This window comes from Oryzias latipes, chromosome 1, assembly GCF_002234675.1.
Source record: "Oryzias latipes chromosome 1, ASM223467v1".
Classification (NCBI taxonomy): Eukaryota; Metazoa; Chordata; class Actinopteri; order Beloniformes; family Adrianichthyidae; genus Oryzias; species Oryzias latipes.
This window is the reverse complement of record NC_019859.2, coordinates 24,829,253-24,856,701: the sequence shown is the minus strand read 5'-3', so window position 1 is coordinate 24,856,701 and position 27,449 is coordinate 24,829,253. Positions and strand designations below refer to the sequence as shown.

Sequence of the window (27,449 nt, the reverse complement as noted above, 5' to 3'; positions counted from 1 at the left end):
GTACTATAAGAGTAGAGAAAAACTCAAGTACTGAACAAATAACTATCTCTATCCCATTATTAACAGCAGAGCTATATGGGTTAATAACAATCTCTTTGTTCGGCAAAAAATATTTGTCAAAAATTGGCCATTAAAAATAAGGGAAGAAGGATACAGAAAACAAAAAAAGCATTTAAAAAATAGGCCATTTGTAAAAAAAGGGAAAATATTTTTTGTCTTTTTTTTTTTTTTTTTAATCTATTTATTTTTTATATGTTTTTAATTATTTTGAATTATTGCTATCCTCTTTTTACCAGCTCACATATTTGGGAAAGTGTGCAAAATCACCTGTAAAAGTTCAACATTTGAAAAGCAAAAGCCCAAATCAAACCAGACCTTTTCAAGCTTGCCTCAGTGAAAAAGCGTGACAAGTCTGTCCTGGTGCTTGCAGAGCATCCTAGGTGGAAGAGGCCTCTGCAGAAGATGTGTCCATTTGGGATTGGTGAAAGTTTTCTGGACGTACTTCTTTGCCTTCTATGATGACACGAATACCTGCAAAATGAGCCTTTTTTCCTTCTTTCTTTGCAGCCTCAATAATGGGCCACAGCTTATTTCTCAGCGCTTTGTCCTCAGAAGTCAGGTCTTCAGCAAATCTCAGTTTGTTGTTTCTGAGGTACTCGCTCCTTTTAGCTGCTCTCCACAGAAGATCTCTGGTCGATATGGATGTGAAGCGGATGAATGTCGTCCTCAGTCTGTTGGTTGCTCCTGTCTTCTTTCCGAGACGATAAGCCATGTCGATATCCCCTGTAATTTTTTCCTGAGAACTGGGAATCACAGCACAGCAGATGTTGGTGACTTTGGCTTTGATGTCTTCAGGGTTTCCCTCCGGCACACCGTGTAGTCTGAGGTTCCATCTTCGACCATATCTTTCAGCTTCATTAAGTTTATGCTGCAGTTCTGATATTTTCTGGTCGTATTTTTCATTTGCAGTTTTGACTTCTTTCATCTCCACTTTCAGAGTTTCAACTTCTGCAAAAGCAAAGTCCAGGGATTTCTTCAGGCCCTCAATACTTAAAGTATTTTTGTTGATGAGGCCTTCTAGATTATCAGCCCGCGTGTTAATTGCGTCCAGAATGTTGTTCTGTAATTCTGACAAAGACATTTCAGCTTTTTGCTTTTTTTCCTTAGGTTTAACTGGCGTATCTGGAGTAGAGTCAGGCGGCAGACCGGAGCTAGTGTAGTCATGATCAGAGCTAGCAGCAGCTGGAGCCGAGACAGCAGTTGGAGAGCTAGCTGTTTTCTCAATATCAAGAGGAACTCCGAACTCCATACCTTCTTCACGGACGGTAGGTTCTCTTCCTTTTCGTTTTGTGTTTAGGTCGCTTGGCTTCATGATGAGCTGGAACGGGTTTCACAGGCTGCAGTGTAGCCGGCTTAGCTTAGCTTAGCCGTTTTCGATGTAGCCGATTTAGCTTAGCCGTTGTCCAGACCCCCAACAGCGGTAATAGATAGATTTAGAAGAGAGGTGGTTTCTTTCAAAGGCTTGGAGATTGATCTTGGTTCCTTTAGATTTCTGTAGCGTGTACTTCTGTTAGTTAAAGTTTGGTAGTAAGGGATAGAGGATAGTTTCTTCACTTAACCAAAGAGCGTTGCTTCTGCATCGGTCGCCATCTTGACCGATCTAAATAAACCTGTTCTGGATCTGCTTTCAGAAAGGTGTGGAGAGAGCTGGAGTTTGCTCTTCATGAAATAAATAGACCTTTTTCACACTTCCGCATTTTTTGACCGGAAATACGTCAATGACGTGTAAAACAACTTCCTGTTAGCATAGCGGCACATATGAAGAATGGCAGAGTCGAAGAGTTGCAGTTTCTGTTGTGTTCCAGGCTGTTCGTCTTCCAACCAAAAACAGCCTGGCCTCTCATATCATTATTTTCCTGTGGATCCAAACCTGAAACCCAAATGGATATAGGCGATCTGAAGAGAGGAAGGGCATAGTTTTAATGTAAACACAGGTAGCACCCTCTGCTGCCGGCACTTACTAACTTCGCTCCGGATGTGTGGTGCGGCTGCGTCGTTCGTCGCCTGAAGAGTGGTGTCGTCCCGAGTATTTTCCCTTGGAAAAACTTTACTGCTCCTTTGAGAAGGGAGTCAGTATATGACAGAACCTCAAACGTCAGTCTATGCAGCTATGCTGTGAAGATAGCGACACGGTGGCTAAGCTAAGGCAGTAAAGATGGATCAGGACTACGTGACACACCCACCTGCAGGTAAGGTTGTTCATAATGTGTTTGGTTAACGTTAGTCAACTATGTGTACCGTTATTGGATAAATGCATTTCTACCTGAAAAAATTAATGTATATAATAAAAGCTGGTCACGCTCTCACCTATTTTAATTACATGTATTTAATTAATTTTGGGTATTTTGTCATTAACCAAAATAAATGAAATGTATTTGTAATTAAATACTTAACATACTTTTCAAAACATGATTACTGTGTTGTGTTGAAAGGTAGAATAAATATATCAAGACTGATTTTTAATTTCTTTATCTTCACAGGTGCTCTGGATGAGGCTTTGGATTACATCCATGACTTAGAAGCCAAGTTCCTTTGCTGCAGCCAGGAGACGATGTCATGGCGGACAAAAGTTCCTCATTTGAAGACCTCCTTACTGACAATGGATCTGAGATCATGATTCCACCTTTTAAGCTTTCAGCTCCATCAGCAAGGAGGAAATAGAACAAACCCAAGCCATTACCCGCCTCAGAATTATAGTGGAAAGAGTGATCAGTAGGATAAAGTCCTTTCACATCAGGGACTCTCTGTGCCGCTCACACTGATGGGCAGTGTGAATCAGATCTGGCTTAAATGCCGTGTTTTGGCAAATTGTCAAGGACTTTTTTGTGTTGAAGAGTGAATTAATGTTTGGTATGTAAATAATGTATAATGTGCAAATAGTATGGAAAAATTTAGTGTTTCCACATATTCTTAAAATCTAGTTAAATATAATTGTTATATTCGTAATATTTTCCTGTTGAAATGTGACTTTGACTTCACAAAAATAATTAGATGAACAAATAAAACAATTTTGGTCAAAATTGTGCCTCATTTAATATTTTTAGGTATGCGTAACAACAACTGATTAATAACACAAATAACATCAAAGATTTAGAATAAAAAAGAACATTACAGATCATCAACAGTAAGACAGAAGGCTGAACTGATTTTTAAAGACAAGATAAGTGTAATTTAAGGTATGCATTCATGCATTTGCTATAATATCTATCCAAGTTCTCTTTCATTCCATCTCAGAAACCCCATCCAACACAGCCATGAGAGGTTGGGGCTGCACCTGGCATAATCTGCTTCCAGATGCCATCAGATATGGATCTGGCAGTGGTCCTACACAAGAGAAACACAACACACAAAAGTTAGACATAAGTGCATAACTACATTTAAATTTAATGTAATTTTTTTACATTTAAACTTAACTTGCTCTCACAAAGCAACAAAAAGTTAAATTATTCACCTGTATATGCCTTGTACAGTGTGGACCTCAGACCGTCTTAGCCAACTGTTTTGGGCTTTTGCACCACCAGCTCACTAACCGGTTCAGGATGGATTCCCTTATAAATAAAAGGCAAAAAGAAATTACAGTCTGTAATAACTACTGGGGGTGTTTTTATAATAATCTACAGTTGTTATGGATACACATCCGTTCTTAAATCATAATGATAATTTGATCACAAACCCACCTGTGTTCTTGGTCTGTGCCATCTTTGCAAGCCACTCGTGCAGGCCAGGGGGGGGGGGGTGGATCAGCCTGCTGACCCAGCTGTGAATAATGTGCGGTCTGGAAATTAAATAGGTTAAAATTAAGACATACTTATGTTGCTACATCAATGTAACATGAAACTATAACTGTCAGTAGGGTGACCAGATTTGAGTTTGTAAAAAAGAGGAGTGAAGTGAGTTTGTGAGATATTTCATCGAGAGTAATTGGTGTTCAGAGCTGCATACATGAAGCAAATATGATTACATTTCATCTATGTTCAATGTTATTTTATCATATAAGTATAGAAAAATAGGACATGTCCAGGAAAAGAGGACGTGTGGTCACCCTACTTTCAGAAAAATAATACTAATAGTAAGTGAAGAAAGTGCCGCAACTGTCTGCAGCAAGAAGAATGAAGACGCAAACGGGCACCTTAACATTTCTTACTTACAGCTTCACCAAATTTTTGGGTGTTATGTTAATCTCATGCCTTTTCACTTAAACACACACACAACATATTAACTGCGATGTGTTATACCTTATATTACAAATAACACCAGGATTTACAGTTGACGTAAACAAACACACAGAGTTACCGGTGATGCGGCTATGGCTAAGCTAGCTGAAGCTTACCTTGGTAATGGTGGATAAACTCTTCATGGACGAATTTATATCCCTTGTCCAATTTGTTTCCTTTAGTGGACGAATGCATCTTCACACCCTTCATCGCATCGGCGCTGATGAACTTCGGAACACAACTCAGGCTCTTCGAAAACACTCTAGGCTCTGCCATTCTCCGCCAGCGAAGCACAAACCGGAACTAGGTTTACACGTTGCTGACGTGTTTCCGGTTTTTGCGAAAAAGGTCTATAAGCCATTCTGAAAAACACCACCATGAAATAAAAACAAAGCTATTTTGGAAAATATTGATTTTGAAATATGAGCTTCTAAAAAAAAAGACAGAATTATAATAATGTTCCACATGATTAAAAATGAATATTTTAAAATGCTGTTTTAAAATAATGAACAGGTTTTTAAAGCAAAATAAAATATATTGCATAATATAATTGCTAATTTAAAATCAGTGTGCAGGTTTTTCACAATTTCATGATCTTTTTATATATTTATGAGATATTTATTGGTTGATTGTGTATTTGCATGAGGCCATATTTATTTATTTAATTAAATATTTATTTATTTAATTATGAACAGTATAGGACTCCATAGGTTTCGGCCTGCAGTAACCAGAATAAAGAACCTTATAAGAGGTTAAGTCTCCGTGCCTCAGTGTGGGAAAGGGACACTTCAATATTGTATGGCTCTCTCGAAATTACATTTAAAAATATGTGGCGTTTATGACTCTCTCGGCCAAAAAGCTTCCCGACCCCTGACTTATAGGCTACAATTTCTGAAAGTTTCATGTCTTTAGGTTCTAGTATGTTCTCACATAACTTTCAGCGAGAAGCAGCAGAAAGATTTAATATGGACGGATATATAAGTGTCACTGTGAGAAGTGGTGGTTAAGTTACAGCAGTTTGTTGAAATTTAAACTACTTAAAAAAAATGTTTTTTAAATATAAATACTATAAATGTTTAAACACATCAGAAAAGTACCCAAATAGCAAAACAAATGCATGTTTGATTTTTTTATAGCATTAAGTATGCAGAAGTTAGGATTGCAGAATGTTTGAAGTTGCAAAAGAGCCTTCCCTGTGTATTTCTGGGGAAAAGTTGCAAAAAACCATAAGCTTCACACGTAATCGCAGAACAAAGCAATAATGTCCTTAATTTGAAGAACACTCTGACTGATACTTGAATGGCAGACATCGGATGAAGTATGCAGAATATTCACGCACACAAAGAAAAAATGTACGGAAGAAAATAAATTAAAAAGAAAAGAGAAGAACAATAGTTTGATTGCATTATGCAGTTGCATTATGCAGTTTCATTTCCTGCGGAAATACATTTGGTTGCGCAATTGCTGTTGCTTTTAATTGCTTAATTGTATAACTTTTAGCAGTAGAACCTGAAGTTTAGTGAAAGGAAAAAGGTTGAATACATTGCAGAAGCTGTTTGCCAAAACTTTATGTAATTATGCAATGAAACTAATAATAAAAATGATGACAAACAATTGTTTGATTGCGTTATGCAATTAAACTGTTAGCAATAAATGTACTATTTTTCCTTAGCTGCCGGCAAACATAAAGCATTAAAATGCAATAATTTAATGAAACTGACACTCCTAGTGTTCTGGTATAGTTCTACCAATAAAATTATGATGCTTAGTAACAACAGAGAGGCTTGAAGTGTAGAAATGTAAAAAGTCTATCAGAAATATCACACAACACTGAAACAAGCAATGTGTAAATATTAACAGTATTTACTGTACATGAACTGAATGTAGAGGTTTTAAGTATCAACTTATAACCAAGTTTATAACCAAAATAGTTTCAATCACAGTAAGAGAGGAAAAAGGAATACCTAAACCATCAACAAGAACAATTTACAGTAATGAGGTGAATATCTCTCTCTGCTGCACTCAAGTCATATTCTATTATATTGCATCTTAACCTAAACTTTAACATATCATTCAGAATGATCACACTCCAAAACTGCAAAAAAATTAAATAATATTTACTTTATATGAGGAGAAAAACAAACTTTGCATAAAAAAGTTAAGTTTTCTTTTAACATATACTTCAAGTATTCTATGAAACGACGTCTTTAGCTGCATATTTATGTTTCTGTTCTACTCAAGTATTTGATAACAGTTCACCTACACGGGGGGAGGAGTCTGGATTTCTGAATGACTCTAAAGGTTAGACAGCAAGAGCATTATTTCCACAACATATTTTACAATAAACATTTTCTGTGTGAGTAAGTCGTTACTGGGACTGTGAAATCCAGTTTGTCTTCTTTTAGCGGTGCTGCTGCTTCACCACAAAACACGCAACGGGCTCGGCAGGTTCAGGCTTGTCAGAACAAAACACGTTTGAGGTTCGGCGCTTAATTAGGTTTGAACGTCTTCAGACAGACGCTGGTTATGTATTTGAAACGGTACACAACGTGAATTTTGGCGTAAACATTTGCCCATTTCGTTTCAATTAAAGTAGTGTCGATATTTCCGGCTTGAAAATGCAACCTTTGTTGCTGTGACTTCCTGTTTACATCCCGGCGGTGCCGGTGCGCCGCACGCTCACTTCAGCGTGGCCCCGCCCATTTGGCTCCTTAGCCAATCATAATCTCGAATGCCCCCCCCCCCATACACACACAGAGAGAAGGCGGGGGGGGGGGGCGCTCGCTGCTGATTAAACCACTTCAATAAACTGATTTATACAAAGTAATAGTAACGGCGTTGTAGCCGGGACGAAGGTAATTAGTTAGAATACTCCGTAACTTTACTTCTAACACCGTTAGTAAGTAACGCAGTTATATTAAAACACTGATTGCAGGTCAGACTGGCAGGTTGTTGTCGCATTCACAGAGAAACCCCAGCATGAAATGTAGCTCCCCCACCTCCTTTCATTGACTACTGGTTGCTCAGAGGGAGGTCAGACGCAGGCTTTGAGGTCGCAGACCAATATTACGGATGTTACACTCCAGGAGACTAAGCATCCAGCTGGACTGAATTAGTAGCAAACAACCTCCTCAGGTTATAGATTTTTCTGACTTCCATATGAGGGATTCTTACTAAAGAGTAATAGATCCAAGCATGAAAACAGACTTTTTTTTTTTCCAGGCGTATTTGTTCAATTATTTATACACAAGTTACAAAACCTGCAAATGACGCCAGATCAACAACAACCAAGGGCATTACAAAGATGCCTATTGGTACCTGCAGATCTGGAAATTGTGCAAAGCTTCATGGTGGTTTTCTTGTTTCTTTTTTGTTGATTTAGGTTTTATCATAATCTGGCATTTGGTTGTGTGTGTCCTAAAACACATCAAAAAGAGTACGTTTAATTGATATGCGACACCATATTATTACTAGAATAATTTTTTAATCCAATTGTTGTGTGGAAATATTCTAAACATATAAAGAATGGCTCACTAAATGAATTCTGACTGTTGAATGGCAGCTTGATAAAATAGGAAGTCTGCAAAACTAAAATAATTGTTTTTTTCAAAGGTGGTAAAAATATTTAAAAAAAATTAGTTCATGGTTAGATTTTTCTGTCCTTTTTTGACTCATCCTCAACTTTGGCTAATCTGAAGGTCACAGGAAGTTTGGAACTTTGTAGCAATTGACAGTGCAGAAAGTTGGCAACCTCTTTGTCTTATGCACTTCAGCATCAGTTTACATGGGTTACCACTTTGTGGCTGAGTTGCTGTTGTTCCCAAACTCTTTCATTTTGCTATGATAAAGCTGACAGTTGACTGTGGAATATTTAGGAGAGAGGACATTTTACCAGTGGATATGTTGCACAGGTGGCGTTCTATGACAGTTCCATGCTGGAATGCACAGAGGTCCTGAGAGCGGCCCATTCTTTCACAAATGTTTGTGAAAACAGTCTGCATACCTGAATGTTTGATTGTATACACCTATAGCCAGGCCAAGTGATTAGGACACCTGATTCTGATCATTTGGATGGGTGAGCAAATACCTTTGGTAATATTTGTGTATATTTGGTATACTTTTTCTTATGTTTTTAAAAATATATTTAGTGATTTGCAATCATTTTTATAAAATAAAGCAGTCCACATTCCATTTTTCTGTGAATACCGTGTAGCAGTGGTTGTTGACTTTTTAAAACAAGGTTCCCTTCACTTCCTAACCAGCCCTTTTATACACAGAGACAATTAAAAATGCTTTGTAGAGTGACAAAAAGCCTTGACAGCTGTAAAAAAATTAAATAAAACATTTATATAAAAGCACAACATTTTTAAAGAGAATAAAATAATTTAGAAATAAAGGCCGACATTAATAAAAAGGACATAATTGTAGCTAATTTCTCAAATTACATAAAATGTGCAAAGTGCCTCATTTAGAGTTTATTTTCTTAATTTATCAAGCCATAATTTTTCAAGCCACAAGATTTATAATACCAACATAGTTCTTCAGAAGATTTTATCAAGAGCATAATCAGATAATAAGTCCAGCACATCACAAGATAAGAACTGACATACTTTCAAAATATTTAGTGCAACAGTGCAGATCCAGGGTGGAGCAAATTTAAAACCAAAACAAACTGTTTGAAAGGCTGATCATTCAGGGGGGTTTTCCAGGAAGCATGTTTAAACTAGCCTGACTTTAACCCTGAGCTCTGTCTGAAATCCGCCTGAACTTGCTTACTCGGGGTATGTCGGTTCCAAAAGACCGGATATGAGTTGGCGTAATTACGCTCGACTTGGTAACCCTGGGTTAATGCACGTGCATGTCAAGTACATAAAGACATTCTCAATGGATCCAACTACCCCTGGCTGCAGCCTGCAGAACTGCACAACATAGTGGAATGCTGGAACGCTGAGGAATGTGTACACGCTGTGGAATGGATCGCCGATTTACAATGGATCGCCGATTTACAGAGTCACCATGGAAACGCGTGGAGAAAAAAAGAGAGCGCGACACTTCAGTGAGACGGAGTCTGAGCTTTTAATGACGGCGTATGAAGATTATACGTCCATCAAAAAAGTAATATGGCTGCATCAGCAAAAGAAAGAGTTTCTGCTTGCAGTAGAAGAACAGACAAAGTAAACGCACAAGTTTCTGATCTTATTTTCATTTTCCTTGTGACGCATATATATATATATATATATATATATATATATATATATATATATATATATATATATATATATATACAGTCAAATGATCACCAAGACTGGCTATGGATACCGACTCAGAAATGGGGCCAACATCAGTCACCTCCTCTACATGGATGACATCAAGCTATATGCTAAGAGCGAGCGTGACATTGACTCCCTGATCCACACCACCAGGATCTACAGTACTGACATTGGGATGTCATTCGGGCTCGAGAAATGCAGCCGGATGGTGACAAAGAGAGGCAAGGTAGTCCACACAGGAGAGGTCTCACTCCGAGAAGGAACAATAGCAGACATCGAGGACAGTTACAAGTACCTTGGAATTCCACAGGCAAATGGCAACCTGGAACAGGCAACAAGGAAAGCTGCAACAGCTAATTACCTCCAACGAGTAAGGCAAGTCCTGAGAAGCCAGCTCAATGGCAAAAATAAGACCCGGGCAATAAACAGCTACGCACTGCCCGTCATCAGATACCCTGCAGGAATAATAAGATGGCCAAAGGAAGAGATACAGACCACGGATGTGAAAACACGAAAGCTCCTCACCATGCATGGAGGGTTCCATCCCAAATCCAGCACCCTGAGACTGTATGCTAGCCGCAAGGAAGGAGGCCGAGGACTAGTGAGCGTAGAAGCCACTATCCAGGATGAAACATCCAAGATCCATGAATACATCAAGCTCAAGGCCCCAACTGACAGTGTGCTCAGTGAATGTCTCAGGCAATGGAGAGCAGAGGATACAGTGCTGGAGGACAGATCCTCATGGGAGGACAAACCCCTGCATGGGATGTACCACCGGACCATAACTGAAGTGGCTGATATCAAGAAGTCCTACCAATGGCTAGAAAGGGCTGGCCTACAGGACAGCACCGAAGCGCTCATCCTGGCAGCCCAGGAACAAGCCCTGAGCACCAGAGCAATAGAGGCTCAGATCTACCACACCAGACAAGACCCAAGGTGTAGGCTGTGCAAAGAAGCACCTGAAACAATCCAGCACATAACTGCAGGGTGTAAGATGCTGGCAGGGAAAGCATACATGGAGCGCCACAATCAAGTGGCTGGAATAATATACAGGAACATGTGTGCAGAATATGAACTGGAAACCCCAAGGTCAAAATGGGAAACACCTCCGAAGGTTGTAGAGAATGAGAGGGCAAAGATCCTGTGGGACTTCCAGATCCAGACTGATAGGATGGTAATGGCGAACCAACCAGACATTGTAGTGGTGGATAAAGAACAGAGGAGAGCCGTTGTGGTGGATGTGGCAGTGCCAAGCGATGGGAACATCAGGAAGAAGGAACATGAGAAACTGGAGAAATACCAGGGACTCAGAGAAGAACTGGAGAAAGCCTGGAAAGTGAAGGTGACAGTGGTGCCTGTGGTAATTGGAGCACTCGGGGCAGTAACCCCCAAGCTGGAGGATTGGCTACAACAGATACCTGGAAAGACCTCAGACCTCTCAGTCCAGAAAAGCGCAGTGCTAGGAACAGCTAAGATACTGCGTAGGACCCTCAAGCTCCCAGGCCTCTGGTAGAGGACCCGAGCTTGGAGGAGAAACCACCCGCGGAGGGTGAGAGGAAAAAAAAAAAAAAAAAAAAATTATATATATATATATATATATATATATATATATATATATATATATATATATATATATATATATATATAACTTATCCAATTTTGCCATCTTACCGTAAACGCATTACTTCTATTGGTAACAAATAATTGAGTTAAATTTATTCAACCTAATTTCTTGCGTCTATAAAACTCAATAATTGTTTATACAACTCAAATTACATATTTATCTAACTAAATTTCATATTACTCCAATTCAATTAATATTTTTTCCATCTTAATTAATTACATTTCTTGAACTCTCATATGTCTAAGTTTGAGCCGGCAGATATTCGTATTTTTATAACAAGAAAAGGACGGAAAAAAATGCATGGAGTGCATAAATTCATTAATGAATTTTCCATCATTGCCATTACAGCAAACAATGGTAGGGGTGCAAGATAAACTCATCATCCTCTCGTTCACTCTCACTCATGGTGCAGAGACGTAAGCATAGTAGGACAAAGTAACTCGGCAAAACACAGTAAAACAGCTAAACAACTAAAGACATTTGGTCAAAAACCCACACTTAAACCCAAATCCGTCCAGACAGGCAAAGGGAATGGTATCCCACAATCCCTTGCGGTGCAGATCTAACAGCAGCCACAAAGTTACACCTACTTAATTTAATTAATTTGAATGAAAGTAAAATAAATGTCTGAAAAGTACGTGTTATTTCTAAGCTGACTAAACAAAAAATGATTTATCTTAACTCAAGCAAATAATTTAGTTAGATCAAAGTAAAAAAGTTTATTTTTCCAACATCCATACGTGGTCTTATCACCCTCTCATGGTGGAAAAAGTATTATCTGAGCTTCTTCATCCACTAAATCATCTTTAAATGGACACGCCATGCTGCTTCACCTCTCTGAAAACAAACTAACCTTCAACTAAACCTGCTCCAGACCAGGTTATGTTCAGAGCATGAGTTACTATGGCAACTTGACATACCCTGAAACATACCTTCATTTCTGGAACAGAAAACTGAGGTTATCAACTTCCTTAGCCTCAAATTTACTGTGGGAGCTAACATAACCTGCTTTCTGGAATACCCCCCTGGAATATTGCTCTGTAACCGTCAAAACAGCCTCAACACACAGTTACTTTATTTCTTGTCAACATAATGGTGTTCACCACACAACTGCTGTGTTTCTTTTAAAGGTTGAATTTTTTTTCCCCACACAATGATTGGACACGATTCCATTATTTTAGATATTGTCATCTAATTTCTTTAAATATTGTTAACTTTGAGAAAAATGTTTAGCCATTTTTAAAATTACTTGAAGGAAACATTGTGCATTTAAACATTTAATCTGAAAACCCTATTTTGTTTGTTTTTTAGACGCTTAACAACAGTAGTCTTTGTTGCTAAGGATAAGGAATATTTGTGCAATATTTTATTTTAAGGGGTTATGATGTGGTATGATATTGTTTTCTACTGACGTATTTGCATTAACAACACATTGTAAGGTAAATTTGTTTATGTAAAGTCATGCAATAAAAATGGCTAATTTCGCATTGCATTGTTGTATACTTGTGGGCAAAACCCCCTCAATTTACTTAATGGTTTTTGGTGTGAGCATATGGCTGGAAATGGGAGACAGGAAACAGCCGAAGAGGTCTTTGGTCAAGCTGACCTGTCAATAAAAGTAAAAAAAAACTGTCAATAAAAGTCTGTATATACTTTTGAATAATAATTGGCACTTAAAGGGACATTTGATTACTTTTGTTCGCGTTTTTGTCATGCGACTGTAAACTAGTTAAAAGCAGGCAGAGGCGCTATTAATAATTGATGTTTGTGCTTTTGCTCCCTGGCGCCCTCTTGCGGTTACTTCTTGTGTCAGTCAGTCAGATCGACAGCTGTGTTTCTGTGTTTTTACAGTTTTTAATATTAGCCTTTAGTATCTGTGCAAAAAAACGTTCTCAGAGCTAAAAGACTACTCGAAATTCAAAATAAGAAAACAAAAACCCTGCTCTCCCTTCGTTGGCGCCCACTCACTTGCTCTCATATTTCAGTTTTTTCCTCTCGTGCCTCGCGCTCGCGCCCCCCTTCGTCCCGCTGATAAGCAGCATAGCGGGGAGGAGTTCTCCTCTCCCGGGGCTCCTCCTTCCGCTCTCATCGTTTTTTTTCCTCGTTTGCCCCCAACGCTCACGCGCGTCTCCACCCCCACCCCCCTCCACCTTCGTTCAGCCTGCTGGCCAAGAGGTGAAGATGTGAAGGACGGGGACAGAGGGGCATAGTAGAGGGGGTTTCTCTGGGTGTTTTTTTTTCGGAGCGGAAAAACGTATCCGGAGCGCCGCGAAGGAGAGTGGGGGACTCTTCGGAGACAGAGACGGAGAAGATTGAGAGAGGAGGCGAACGTTGGCTGTAAACACGACAGAAAACGCCGAATAGGACGCCCCCCCCGCGCCGTACCACCTCCCGCGCGTCCCTTCTCATCTCCATCCTCCTCTAATTCGCGCCGGAGTGGCCTGCTCTCTCCGCCGGTCTTGAAGTCAACGTTTCCCATTGAATCTTTCTCTCCGTGGCGGGATAAACATTGAAGGAGCCGTCGCAATAACCGAAAGGACTCCCACACGCGCGCGCGCCCTGCTCGGGATGTTTTAAACGGTGCTTCCGATAAGCTGGACAGGAGCGGAAACCGAGGGCAGAGGAAGACTGCAGAAGACCCTGCCTGACAGAGGCAGGGACGCCGGCCCCGACTGTCAGCGGCTCTCCAGCATCACCAATGCTAATGCACGGCTGCTGCTGCCTCTGCTGCTGCTGCAGAACTCGGATCAGCAGGGCTCTCATCCACCATGAACCTCTGAAAGGCATCTGACACGGGCACAGATGGGTAAGGAGGGATGCTGGGATTGTGTTTGCTGGTTTGTGATGAGACAGTAGCGGGATGTTAGACCTATTTAAGTTTTGCCTCACATTTTCTTCAATTTGCATCTTTTTTGCCTCCGTGTATGTATCTATTGACTTTACTCTCATATCAGTATTTTGCATGATTACAAATACAGGCTTTGTGGTTGAGTAAATATATTTTTTATTTCCATTTTTAAATCATATCCTATGGGTGGATTCATGTTGCACTTGTGCTGCCAGGATTATGGATTTTGGATAGGTTTGTCTTGGATTTCCAACAAAAACAGATGAACTGAATTAAGTTTCTCTAAAATGCTGTCATTTCACTTTGCCCTGCAGAAGAAAGTGGTAACATTTTACAGGAAAGACTTGTCACACATTTCCTTGCCCTGTCTGCACCATGCTTGTCTCTAAGCTGTTTACATTTGCATGCTGCAGTGTAACACAGGCTGATTGAAACTATTTACCCATTGCACTTAACTGAAACTAAAATCCATGTTTACTTGATTACTGATTTCCCATTCTTAACTCATCCTCGGAGGTCAAATCCAGATCTCCAGAGGATGCTTGAGTTTGAGTCACACTTTGCAAAAAAAAAAAAGAAAAAAAGAAGGGAACTGTGGAATAAAGGATGCAATTGATGGTTGTGAATGTAGCACACTTAAGAGGTTTGGTTGTATTTACCTTCAGAAGTGCAGCCCGGCAGATGTGTAAACATGTTCACCAGAGAGCGTGCTTTGGCCTATCCTTAAGATGAGGGTTGATTTAAAGACCCACTCCGATGAAAATTGTGTTTTTAGCTTGTTCTTGTGGCATTTTTCTCATGATGGAGCTCATATTTAAAGAAAATCAAGCTTAAAATTACATTTGAGTATTTTTTTTGTGCAAATTAGTGTGAATGGACGAAAACATGCTGGCTGGTTCACAAGCTCCCTGCTCTGCTCCATTCTGATGCATCCACTTGTAGACCAATTGACCCATGTACGCCTTTGTTTTACTCTTCTGAGCTGGTATCACAAATTTCCAGAGGCCTGAGCAGGCTGCCTCCACAAACCGCAGTGGCTCTCTGTCTGGTCGCCAGTCAGCATGCCGGGGTCCGGTGTAGCAAGCAAGCAAGCTCCACCACCCGGGGGCTGGCGGAGCGGGTGCGAATACTCCAGCCCCATGGGCCCTGTGACAGACCGGTTACTTGTCCAGGGTGTACCTGCCTTCGTCCAAAAGTAGCTGGAACAGGCTCTGGCATTGATGAAAGTTTGGAACAACAACCCTTTCATCGTTTCGCTATATTAGTTTTGTATTTGCTGACTGAGTCACTGAAAATGTCACTTGCCAAAATTTTAGTACCTGATTGGTTTATGCGATGGGATAACCTCGCAAAAGTTCTCATAAATGAGCTCTCGCCGCGCCACTCAAATCGCGCACTCAAATCGTGCTGGTGCCGGGCCACTGTGCCCGTCACTCAAATCACGCCACAGGATCATGTCTGTACATTGATAACATTGACCTAACACTGATACTGGCCAGTCTCACTGACGCGCAAATCGCGTTCGGTGTGACTACAGCTTTGGGTTGGAGTTGTGAGGAGCTGTAAGCTAGCGTTAGAAAGTGAAAACAGATGGGTGATGGGGGAAGTGGGGTGGGCTTTATCCACACCAACCTTTTAGCCCAACAACATTGTTAATCTCTGCAGAAACTCTGCCCTAGAAAACCACTCAGTTTTTTTTAAAAATTTTGGCTAAAAACGGCATAATCTAATAAAAAGACCACTAGGAACGCCATTAAAATAGATCAAAAGATAATCAGGACTTTAGTGGGACTTTAAAGTCCCACTCCGATGCCAGCTCAGATGAGGAAAACAAAGGCGTACATAGATCTACTCAACTACAAGTAGATACATCAGAATGCAGCAGGGCAGGGAGCTTGTGGACTGCTGATTGTAGCTTCTACATCACAGCTACAGGCTTTTTCCAACTGCATTTTCGTTTCCTCCTGATTCATAATGATTTGAATAAAGAAATACTCAGAAATGCTATTTTAAGCTTATTTTTCTTAATAAATGTGCACCATCATTAGGAAAAATGTTAGAAAAACACCCAAAACATGATTTTCAGCAGTGGGTCTTTCAGGGTTTGATAAAAGAATGGAAAAAAAATAGTTTGTTTGCTGTTCTGTATCAGGATGACATTTTAGAAATGCCACTGTTTCCTTGTTCTGACTGAACCTTCATTCCCATCTCCTGGAATGGCATCTTTGAGTTTTTTAAATTGGTTTTGGATGGCATGCAGGTCCAGTGTAGGTGTACAGAGCCGTAAAGCAGTCAGAAGAGAAGACTTTTTGCTGAGGCCAGTGGAGCATAAGGTGAAGCATACAGCTTTAACTGCTGTACTTTGTTTTCGTTCAGTAGCGTTGAAGTGGTTGATGATGTCTTGCTAAACATCCTAGAGTCAAGCGTTTCAAACAATCACGTAAGCACAGAGCATATCTTGTGGAGATGCAATTCAGATTGTAGTGATGCTGATGCAGAGAGACAGCCCAGTGGAACAGCGAGAGTTCCTGTGTGTGTTGGTGTTTAAAAAGACAAATATTCAGGGGGATTTTTTTGACACTGCTAATATCTTAGGTAGTGCTTTATCATGCTCAACTAGAGAAAAGAATTTCTTCATTACAGACATGGTGAATGGATGGATGCACAAGATGAGTGAAAACTAAAGTCAGGACAAAAAAAACCCCAGAGTGTCTGACTGGGCTCAGGGAAGGAATGAAGGCTTTTATTCATTCATTTGCGTGAAACTGTGTGGAGTCAGGAGACCCACCTGAGCCCCACAGCTGCAGCTCACTTCCTTTGTCAGAACTGATCAAGAACACACGTGTGCTGCATCTTTGTTTTTCACCTCCTGCTGCCTCACCTCCTGCTGCCAATTCACTGTCATGTGGAGATGCTCATGGGAGCACGATTTAAGCCTTTGTGGTAGTTAACTGTACTGGCTTATTGTTGATTGTTTGATTGAATTTATATGATTGGCTGGGGCCCTAGTGTAGGTGGTTTGCAAGTGTTTTTGCACCTCCACAGAATCAAGAAACGTGTCTTGTTTAGCAGATTGTCTATATGTTCCATTCTGATTTTTGTCCTTATTTGTCTCAGTATAGCTTTGCATTCTGCTGATAAGTCCAATTTCTGCAACTATCAGAGAGTCTCTATAATTGTGAAAAAAATTAGACAGCTACAGATGGAAAAATGTGTAAGTACTACAGGCTGCAAGATTTGAGGTACTTGTGATGTTCATTATTAGTGATAAATATTGCGCTGATGATATTAATCGCGATACAAGGATGAATAAATAGCAAAACAAAAAACAACGAATACATAATAGTGTTCCCCTGCTTGTTCGCGTTTTAATATTCGCTGTTTCACATCTTCGCATATTTTTTATCAGTCACAAGACTCCTCTTCAGACAAGTCAAGACGCTTGTATGAGATTTTGCGTCCTGCAGGAATTTTAAGTAGGGAAGCGGAGATGGAGAGAATGCCTGGCTGCTGACGAAGAGATGGTTCTACTGGTGTAGGTACCATAACCGTTCGGCCTGGAACTTCCGTTCAGGGTCCTGGGACTAATGCTGACATGACATTATGTGATTGGCTGTGCGTTGGTCCGATGACGTGTCAGATAGTGATTGGTCTGGACAAATTACGGTACTACCATAGAAGAAAATAGAATGAAGTCTGTAGACAAAGACAGCTTTGAAATAAAGCGACTTTGTCTTCTAAACATACCTTTATTATTGTTATGATTATTATTGAATGAATGTTCGCTTATAGTTTTTTCAATCCGTGCGCCTGGTGCTTTATACTTGGCAGAAAGGACCCGGAAGAACAACATTTAGCCGTGCTGACAACATTTTCAGCCACGGCTGAACTTAAACTGGAATAACAAGCGGATTGTGGCAAGATGTCTTTATAAAAATTACAAAGAATATTGTCAGACACAATTTATGAGGGAAAATAACCTTAGGTTACAAAAGGGAACGTGAAAGGAAAATTTGGAGAGCCCGAGCAGATCTTGAGGCTACGTAGTTTGTCCAAGTGGGGTTACCGTAGTGGGACGTTACCTTCAGTCGAAAGGACCCTGAACAGAGGTTCCAGGCCGAATGGTTATGGTACCTACAGCGGTTCCTGAATCGCTATGACCCAAGATTGTGCCCCTGCATGGAGAAATGGCATCTGCTGACTCAGAAGCGGATGGAAAATATCTTGATACACTGAAGAAGAATAATTATCATCCGAATGATGGATGAAACCGGCGTCTTCTGGAAGAAGATGCCTTCTCGCACTTAACTGCTGGAGGATGCACGGGCTCCTGGTTTTAAGGCACAGAGAGGCAGAGGGACACTCCTAATGTGGGTTATAAAGTACGCTACTGCACAGTCTGTTGCTCTGAAAAAAAACAAACTCTTTTATGTTGAGCAATATTCTAGTTGTCTTTAAAGAAAAGACCACTTACAAAGCATCAGAAATGTTTCAGAAGGTTTTTTAATGAGTAAGAATCAAGGATGGACATTCTTCCGCCAGGGGGGATGGGTGTTGGTTGGTTGTCTGTATTTGTGGATTCTGCGTATTTGTAGGTGTCATTTGTCCCTAATACCCGCCAATACGGGGAATACTGTTTTATTTAACCCTTGTGCTATCCTATGACCCCACCCTTACATTGACGTGTTCTCCCTACCATGACAAAGGTGGATAAAGGTGAAGAGGATTTCATGTAATCCATGGACACCAGTGAAGATCACAAATCATTAAAAAAAAAGGTTCAGCGCACTGTCTAGTGGGTCTAGATGACCCCACTCCCAATGATAAAGTGTAGGATAGCACTATTGTTAACGTCCCACTCCAACTATGTTTTGATTTATCGTAAAAGAGTTCTAGGTGGTCTTTAAATAGGATTGTCGTCTTAGCCTAAATCAAAAAACCTGTTATTTTCCAGGATAAAGTTTCTGCAGAGCGGCAGAAGTTAATCAGAAATTAGCCTCTGACTTGTGGGCGGGGCTGTTGGTGCAGAAGTAACCCGACATTAATATCCCATCATTCCTTTTGTTTACACTCTCTCACAATAGCTTACAACCCCAAGCTAACATTAGCATAGCAACCAAAACGGCGAGCATAATCAAAGCTATCCAGCTGTACAGTTTTGAGCCAAATCAAATGAGGAAGATTAAGACGTTATGGTTGTTAAGACGTGGATGCATCAGAAGGGAGCGGAGCAGTGAAACTTTGGCCCAGTTTTCATCTGCTCCTGATCCATCACGATTTGAATAAAGAAATACTCAGAAACACAGTTTAAATCTTAAATCATTTTAGAAATGTCCTCCATCATGAGGAAAAATGCTGCAATAGCATTTAAAAAAAAACAAAAAACATAATTTTCATTGGAGTGGGGATTTAAATAAAAGTCAACATAACTTAAATTAAACTCCAAATGATCCTCGTCTACACAGAAGGCAAGCATCTAACAAAAATCTATTTGATTGGTCAACAACATGAAAGGGTCCATCTGACTGGTCGGAGGGCTTTTTTGACTGTTAAATACTTCAAGCTACCTTGAGATTGAGATCATGTATGTAAATATTTAAGGTAACCATTTATTGAAGTTTACGCTATCTTATGCGATATGCGTATCACACAGCTGGAAGTAACAACAGTCCCGCCCACAACTCGGCAAATTTCTAATGCTGTCCTGCTGTCTTAAAAAACAACACTGGTTATTTAAAAAAATATAAAATATGATCAGAGTGGGACTTCAATGTTAGCCTTTTATAGGGGAATAAAAGAGTACAGAAAGAGTTTGTCTGTTTTGTTTGCATGCTGTATAAATGTGTGTGACTCATTCTATTCTAAGAGATTTTACAAAGACCAGAAATGCTTTGTGTCAGTGTGGTCCATTTATGACAACAGTTCTCTTGTCTGTTTAGCAATCGCTGATTTGCACAAATCCACTAAGAGAGCTGCTTAAGAAGGGTGGCTGTTTCATGCATTAGTCATTCAACTGTCGGCCTATTCTCAGTCAGGTCCAGCAGAGGGAACGGGCTCCACTTGCTGAAATCCGGCTCTAAGCTGGCACTTCTGAGAGACTCCATCTGTATTTGTGTTGGTAATGTGCAGCTTTTCCCACTTGCCCATGCTCTCCTCCTTTGCTCCTTTTCTCTTTTCACGTCTCCCGTTCGTTATTTTGCTGCCTCTTTTCTGTGCCTGTGACTCAAGTTGCAAGGCTGAAAGAAATGGCTTTGCTGGCACACAGGGAGGGCCGTCAGTTGATAGTGCCAGAGGTAGTCTGGGTGCGCAGAGATCAGCATCCCCACATATACCCTTTTCCTGTTAAAACAAAGCAAGAAAAGAAGAGGATCCTAAAACAAGATAGTTAAATCAGCTGCAGGTCAAGCTTTTTGCTGTCCGATTTTTTTGTTGTAGTTTTTTGGCTTTTTGAAAACTCATCTAGTTCATTTAGAGTGGGAAAGTCAGACTCTGCTTACCTTTGATCAAAAGACAGCCTGTTTTCAAGATTTTCTTAGAAAGTGTGTTGGAAATGAACACAGACACACACAAGGCTTGTTGTCATAGGCAGATGGGGGCGGACATCTGATAGTGTGGGAACAGCAGTAAAAGACGGAAACTAAATTTCCAAAGAAAAATCAGCCCTTTTCTTGGGACACCTTTGCTTGTTGGTAATGGAGCAGTGCGGATGTAAGCAAACCAAATGGAAACCCATCGCGGAATCAGCTTTCTTTTTCATGTTTACCCAATAAAGAGGTACTTTAGGTAGGTGATGCAACCTTATTTATTATTTTTATTTTTTTACATTTATTCATTTTATATACACCTGCTTGTAAACGGAAAAAAAGTCAAGACTTGTTTTTGTGAAATGAGCAAATTTAAACCTTTTATTGCAAAGATTTTGATATCTTTACAATCTTAACAATTCATCATCAGAGGCTTTCTAATTTACCGTTAGAGTACAGTGTTTCCTTGTTTATTGCTGGGATTACATTCTAAGAATTATCCGTGACAGGTGAAATCTGCAAAGTGGCATTAAAGATGTTTTAAGGCTGTTAAACCCCTCACTACTTACACTTTTCTCAGACAGAAATGAACATTTTCACACTTTTCTTGTTCAAACTCTCAAAGTTCAAACTTTCATAGAAACATAAATCTAGAATTATAGAATGAAAACAAAGATCTGATGTGATCAAAGATTTTTCTAAATGGGGCAAACTGAGCACATTCTGCACAAGAGACACGACACAGAGGAGATTTATTGACAAGGTCAATCAGGCCAATCAGGACCCAGTGTTAAAAAAAGTGTACGGAATTGCACTGAAAAAAATCCCAAAAAACAGCAAGACAACAAAAGGAGAACTAAAATATAGCGATGGAAAATTGTATTTGAAACAATTTATCGGATAAAAATTCAGACCATAAATTAGATCAAAGGAAAAACATGTCTTTTGTGTTGACAAGACCTTTTTGTAGGTAACCCCTTAACATTCTTTCCACTACTGTAACTTTTCAACCATTTATGCAATTAAAATAATTTTACCGGATTCAGAAGCAGATATAAGCAGCGTTGCAATGATATGCAGCACTTTACAGTAGTGAAGTGCCTAAGTGATTAGCATATATCAGTTGATTCTGTTGCATAGAAAAGCGACTTTGCTGTGATATGCAACGCTTTGCGTTAGTAACATGCTGCATACATGTATCTAGCTTAAAGCAATGGTAGCGCTCTTCAGATGGTAATGTTGTGGCTTAAGCCTGTGGTTGTGTTCTCAGACCTCAGCCGTTTCAGACTGACTTGAAGGAATCTAAAAGATGGCTGGTTATTACTGACTAAGTCTAGATTACTTTGTCAAACAGACTGAATGGCAGAGTTTAAGCAACAGTTAAGGGATGGTTGAGCAAAGTATGTGAAATGGTGTTGAGGCCTCAGCAGTTCCTCTTACTTCCTGCCCAGGGGCGGGGAAGATATTAATAGATTTTCTTTAACTTTCAGTAAGTCAGGTGGGACAAAGGGATGTTTTCTGTACTTGCACACAAAGGTAAGATCACTGGTGTGTACAAAGTGATTACTGGACACAATTTGGTGGAGAGGAAAAGTAAAGAAAAAGGAAACCGTGCATGAGCTTAGGGGAAGTCCCTAAAATTACCAGGTTGAGAATTATCTGTTAAGAATGTCACTGAGACAATGGTTTTGTCTCAGTGACTGTTGTTTTGACATTGGATCTTACAGTAGAACTGCTCCTCATGTTCACTATCATCGTCATGCGTGTAATCTCTGCTCCTCCGGAGGGGTCATGTCAGGCTCCGGGATGTCCAGACAGCTCAGTGCAACCTCTCACCAACAGGTTTGCCTCAGCTGAGTTCGGCCTGCTGCTACTGGTGCTGGAAAAATTGAGCTGTGGTCGGGCTCTGAGGCAGTATTTGTGGACACTGTTCACTTTCGGAAACGCACAGTGGGTGACACCTGCTTGACAGTTTCTGCAAAAGGCAAAGATATCAAATGTAAACCTGTTCTTTTTGTGTTTCGACCTGTCTCCGCTGGTTTTTCTTTTTTACATGTCAACCATGAAAGCAGCCACACATACATGAACTTGTGATCACCCTGAGTCGCCACCCATGCAGAGATGGTCCTCTTTTGTGTGTTACCTACAAACTATGCACAGTGTGAGGGAAGTTAAAAAAAAACGGAGACTGAGTGTGTGGTGAAGTTTATTCTTCTCGCTTTCAGGTTGAGTAGTTTGAAATCTTATGGGTCATATTTTTTCTGTCTCTTACTGCTGTTGCCTATTTAGTTATGTAGATAAAAAAAAAAAAAAACAGACAGGAGCAACTGGATTTTAAGGGGAGCACAGGTGTATCTTACAGTTCCCTTGAGGCTTGTACAGCAACCTTAAGGGATTTCATTTTCATATCATCTGCGTTCCCTGAGCTGTAACCACTTCTAAGAAATTAGTTTCACTGTAAGGGGAAACTTACGATTCTTTGTGAGCACAGTTATGACGAGTTAGAAAACTCTCGGTGTGGAGGGCTCTCTATTCCTCTGCCGCGTTGCGCTGTGGAGAAACACATTTCTTCACATGGATGTGCTCTAAAGCACAGAGGTTTACATGTAAATGTAAGTAATGACTTTTTGTTTTAGCATGAGTTTTTAAAGTTATAAAACTGAGGTTGTTATGCATTTTCCGAGCTCCCATTGTAGATGGGAGTGGATACATCCTAAGTTGAGCTCAGCTGTCTCTTGCAGTTCTCTTGATCCTCATGTGGCCACCTTAAGGGAGGTCATGAAAATAGAACATACAATTGTAGTTCTTGTGGTAAGAGAATGTATTTGTAAGGATTATTTAGGTTGTGCACACTGATGACATTCAGATGATGCTGTTGTATGTTGCCTTTACCCCACACCATAGTCGTTAGTAAAATGTGGGGTGCCGGCTTCTTGTTGACTGTGCGCAAATCCTGCACGCATGGGGTGTGCTGGTGATACACAAGTCTCTGTAGGATACCTGTATGATTCCCACACAAACTATGGTCTTATTGTCTAATTTCCTCATTTCTAACACCCAGGCTGCGTGCAAGGAGCGCACGCTTTTCAATGCAGTGCTCAGGATTTGGGGGGGGGCTTGAAAAATGAAAAACCTGTTTGACTCCCCTGCATCCACCCTACTTTACCCTTTCATGTTAGGTGCTTGCTACCCTCAGCATTCCTGTCAAAAAAATTGTGCATGGACATTTTTGTTCCAGGGGCTCACTGAGCTGTCTATAACTTTCCTGCGGACCACCTGCATGCCCTGTACAGGTTTTCCCATTTTTTTCACCCCACAGCCAACTCGTATCCAGCCATAAGGGCAGTTGTTATAAGGCCTACGGTAGTGATGACTTTTGTCAAATTCTATTCCAAGTTGTATGACAGAGCATGCCAGTTAATGTAGGGACAGAAAACAGCAATGCATTGATAATAAGAGGATATGTTGTTTTGTTTTTTGATTTTTTTTTCCCCCCAGAATTTTGCACCCCAAATACCCACAAATGCTGTAAAACAAAGATAAAAAAAATTGCTACCTCTACTTTGTGCAAACAAAATTATATATTAACAATAAACATATTAGAAAACTGACCTTGTAGCCGGACAAAATAAAATCTAAAATCCAATAACCATCAAACTCCATCAGCAGTAAAATACAGAGGCCGCTGCTTTTTGTTGGTGTGAATTACTTTTACTATTTGTTTGGAAAACTGACCAGTACTCGCAGGCTTGCTTTGTTGTGACACTTGCTTCTTTTTTCTTTTTTTTAAAGCAAAGTTTTGTTAAAGTCAGCATGCCAAACCACATTGGAGATGTGTTGAAGCACAGCTAGGATACAAAATATAGACTTTATGGTATCCAATCTAGACTTCAAGTGTAAGTCTTGGCCTTGAAATTGAAAGCATGTATATTTAACCAAAATTGTCCCAACATTTCATTTAGATTAAAAAGTGTATTTCTGCATTCAAATTTTAATTGTATTTATTTGTTTTTTTAGTGGTAATTTCTAGCCGTATGAGGTAATGGTGCAAATGGATTTCCAATTTGAGTTAAATCGAATCTATATCTGTATTTACTCTGTAACTGTAAAATCAATTATTCTTAATTAGGAAAGTGAGCTTTCCCCTACCTAGGAACATCAACAAAAGTAATCTACCTTTAAAACTAACTAGAAACAGTTTTCTATTGCAGAGATGCAGGAAATTAGTTTTTTTTTTATCGGCAACCCCTGTATAAAAAGTGTTTTAAATTATTCAAAAAGTAACATCTAGCTGTCTGTCCATGTATTCATGTATGGAGGGATGGATGGACTGACAAATGGATGGAATGTTATGAACAAATAGTCATTAAGCTAGTTTCTTATACTTGCTTTTTTCTGCATTTTATACAAAGTTATTAATTTACTGCCATCACAATTTAAACCCCATCAACCGGTCGTTTAGTGTTCGGTCGTAACTCTATGTTTGCTTTGACTTTTACTGTTTCTTTTTGGAGCATCCTGGTATTCTGCTTTATTAGCATGACCTTTCCTGGTTGCCATCTGCACACCAAAGTAACACCATGAAGACTTCCACAAGGATGTTAAACAAACCTCACAGGTAGATGGCCACCATCATGTGAAGCTGTGGGCTTTATATTTCTTGAAAAACTATAATCTTCACTTCCACAAGCACACATTTGTCACATGTTCTAGCTTTTCTGGCCTATTTCAGTCTGCATAAAACACAAGTGTACTCTTTGCAGCGATTGACCTACTTGATTGCTTCTCTATAGTCTCTTAGACACACACAAACGTGGAGCATAGGCTGCGATGATTAAATATGGATTTCTTCTCTGGCACATGCAATTGAGTATGGCAACAAAACACTCAACACATGGCAGTTGTTTGTCAAAGACAAGCACACTCTCATTTACAAGCTTTGCACTTCCTTATAAGCTTTGAAACCCAGTTGTTGTTGTTCCGTTTAGCCAGTTCTTTAGGGTTTTTGATTCCTTCTTCTGACTACTTCTGCATCATCAGAATCAGAATCCTTTTATTGTCATATGTACAGCTTTTACACTGACATAGGAGATGTGTTCCAGTACAACCCAAACAAGATCAGACATACAACAAATACACACATACAGTTCAGAGTTGGCATTGGTGACAAAAAAGTCATATCTCAACACTGTGATACAATGTGTAGATACAAGAAATAAACTACACTGTTTTAACACAAAAGCACATATTCACACGAGCAACACTGTACACAAAGTTCAGTGGTGGGAGGGTGGAGTGCGTGGTGGGGTCTCCCCCTGTGATACACTCTGAGCGCAGCTGCAGGAGTGCGTCTCCATGTTCATGTTCTACTTTTAAATCCACGGACAGTTTTATGTTGAGATGTTGTCAGACAGTTTGGCGAAAATAGAACCGCTTCACTCTTGAGAATACATCATCTCAGAGAATGGAGAAATTATCTTGACTTGTGCTCAACCTAGTAGATGTTTATTGAGGTTGCAACGGTGGAATGTACCACGACTGCACAGTTTATAGGGGTGCCCGTTGCCAGTTAGATAGTGTAACACAAATGGCAATTGTCTTTAAGGAAGGCCAAGATGGTTTGTGTTTACCTTGAAGTCCTTAAAAATATTCAAATACAGTGGTCCCTTGCTATTTTACGGTTCACTTTTCACAGTTTACCTTATTTTTTTATGCTGTTTTTGTTACAGTGCATTGTGTCCTGTGTTCTGATTAGCTGTAGATAATTGTCAGTTGATCTCTTCTGTGCCGTATCTACTGAACAATATGTGCTCAAGCTTGCCAAATGTACTTAAATCTTCAGTTGTGAGCAGTGCTTTGGTTATATTACTTCAAAAGGTCTATGTCATGCTTTCTCAAGCCTTTCAGAGTAAAATATAACCATATATATGATAATATATTACTTTTGGCAAACCAAAGAAACCAAAGATTTTTTTTTTTGTTTGTTATTTTCGCAGCTCATTTTCCTACCTGTAAGTCAGATGAACTGATCCCTGATGCACAGCCTTAGCTCCTTTTGGGTGTCGCCCATTTGCCCACAGAGTCTCTGTGTGTTTTTATATCTTATCGTCTCTACCTTGCAGCATCACGCTGATTTTCAGATAGATGTCATAATTGTCCAAAAACCCTCAAATCCGAAATGACGTGTCTTGGGACCCTGAACCAACTTTGTTTTTAGTGGTTGTAGTGAGTAATTCAAGATCTTTGTCAAACTGAAATAGTTGATAAGCCAGTAGATAATTAACCAAGATGTTTACACTTGGTTGATTGTAACAGTCACCACCCACACCTGAACATACAACTCAGCTTTTGTTTTCCCATGTGATGCCAATGTTTCTTTCCTGTCTAACAGTTATGCAAAGACATATATTCACATCTCAGTTTCTGTTCTTTATTCCTAAGAGTTTGTCTTTCCCCTCCATAACTGCAGGGTGTTGGTTGGAAGTTTTTTGATTTTGTATTCATGCTGTGGATAAAACACTTTATTCGACATTTCCCAATGAAGATCTGTCAAAGGCAGTGTGTCTGAGTGAAACCAAGAATGAATTTACCAACCAAATCGTGTAAATGCCTTTGAAGGGTCCATTTACATGAGCCAAGTTGAGAGTGTGCTAAAAAAAAGGTTATAAAGACAGTTAAAAAAAGAGAAACAATTCAGACTGACTATCTGGGGGCTGGAATCATTCAGTACACATATCACATTACTTGTTTTAGTGATGTTGGTACATTTTAGAGAATTTGGTCACTAGTTTTGAGGTTGTCATGTTTACAAAGTGGAAGATGACTGTGTAAATGGATAGACTAATGGAGATGAGGTTTGGAGAAATAGGAAGACCAAAAATATTTTCATCAGGATTATCCTGCAGCACG

At 39.8% G+C, this 27,449-nt stretch overlaps 1 protein-coding gene across 3 annotated transcripts in view; it reads left to right on the top strand.

Annotated features, from left to right (window-relative positions):
- The window catches only part of mgat3 (mannosyl (beta-1,4-)-glycoprotein beta-1,4-N-acetylglucosaminyltransferase), an 83,485-nt gene that overhangs the window by 9,780 nt on the left and 46,256 nt on the right, over nucleotides 1-27,449 (top strand). The window contains exon 1 of one of the 3 annotated variants that reach the window (XM_011478411.3): nucleotides 13,132-13,974. The exons of 1 other annotated variant lie outside the window; for it this stretch is intronic. The gene's annotated coding sequence lies outside the window, so the exon portion shown is untranslated. Of the gene's footprint in view, nucleotides 1-13,131; nucleotides 13,975-27,449 lie in introns of those variants that run through there. One more of the 3 variants, XM_011478412.3, reaches the window with a different exon arrangement.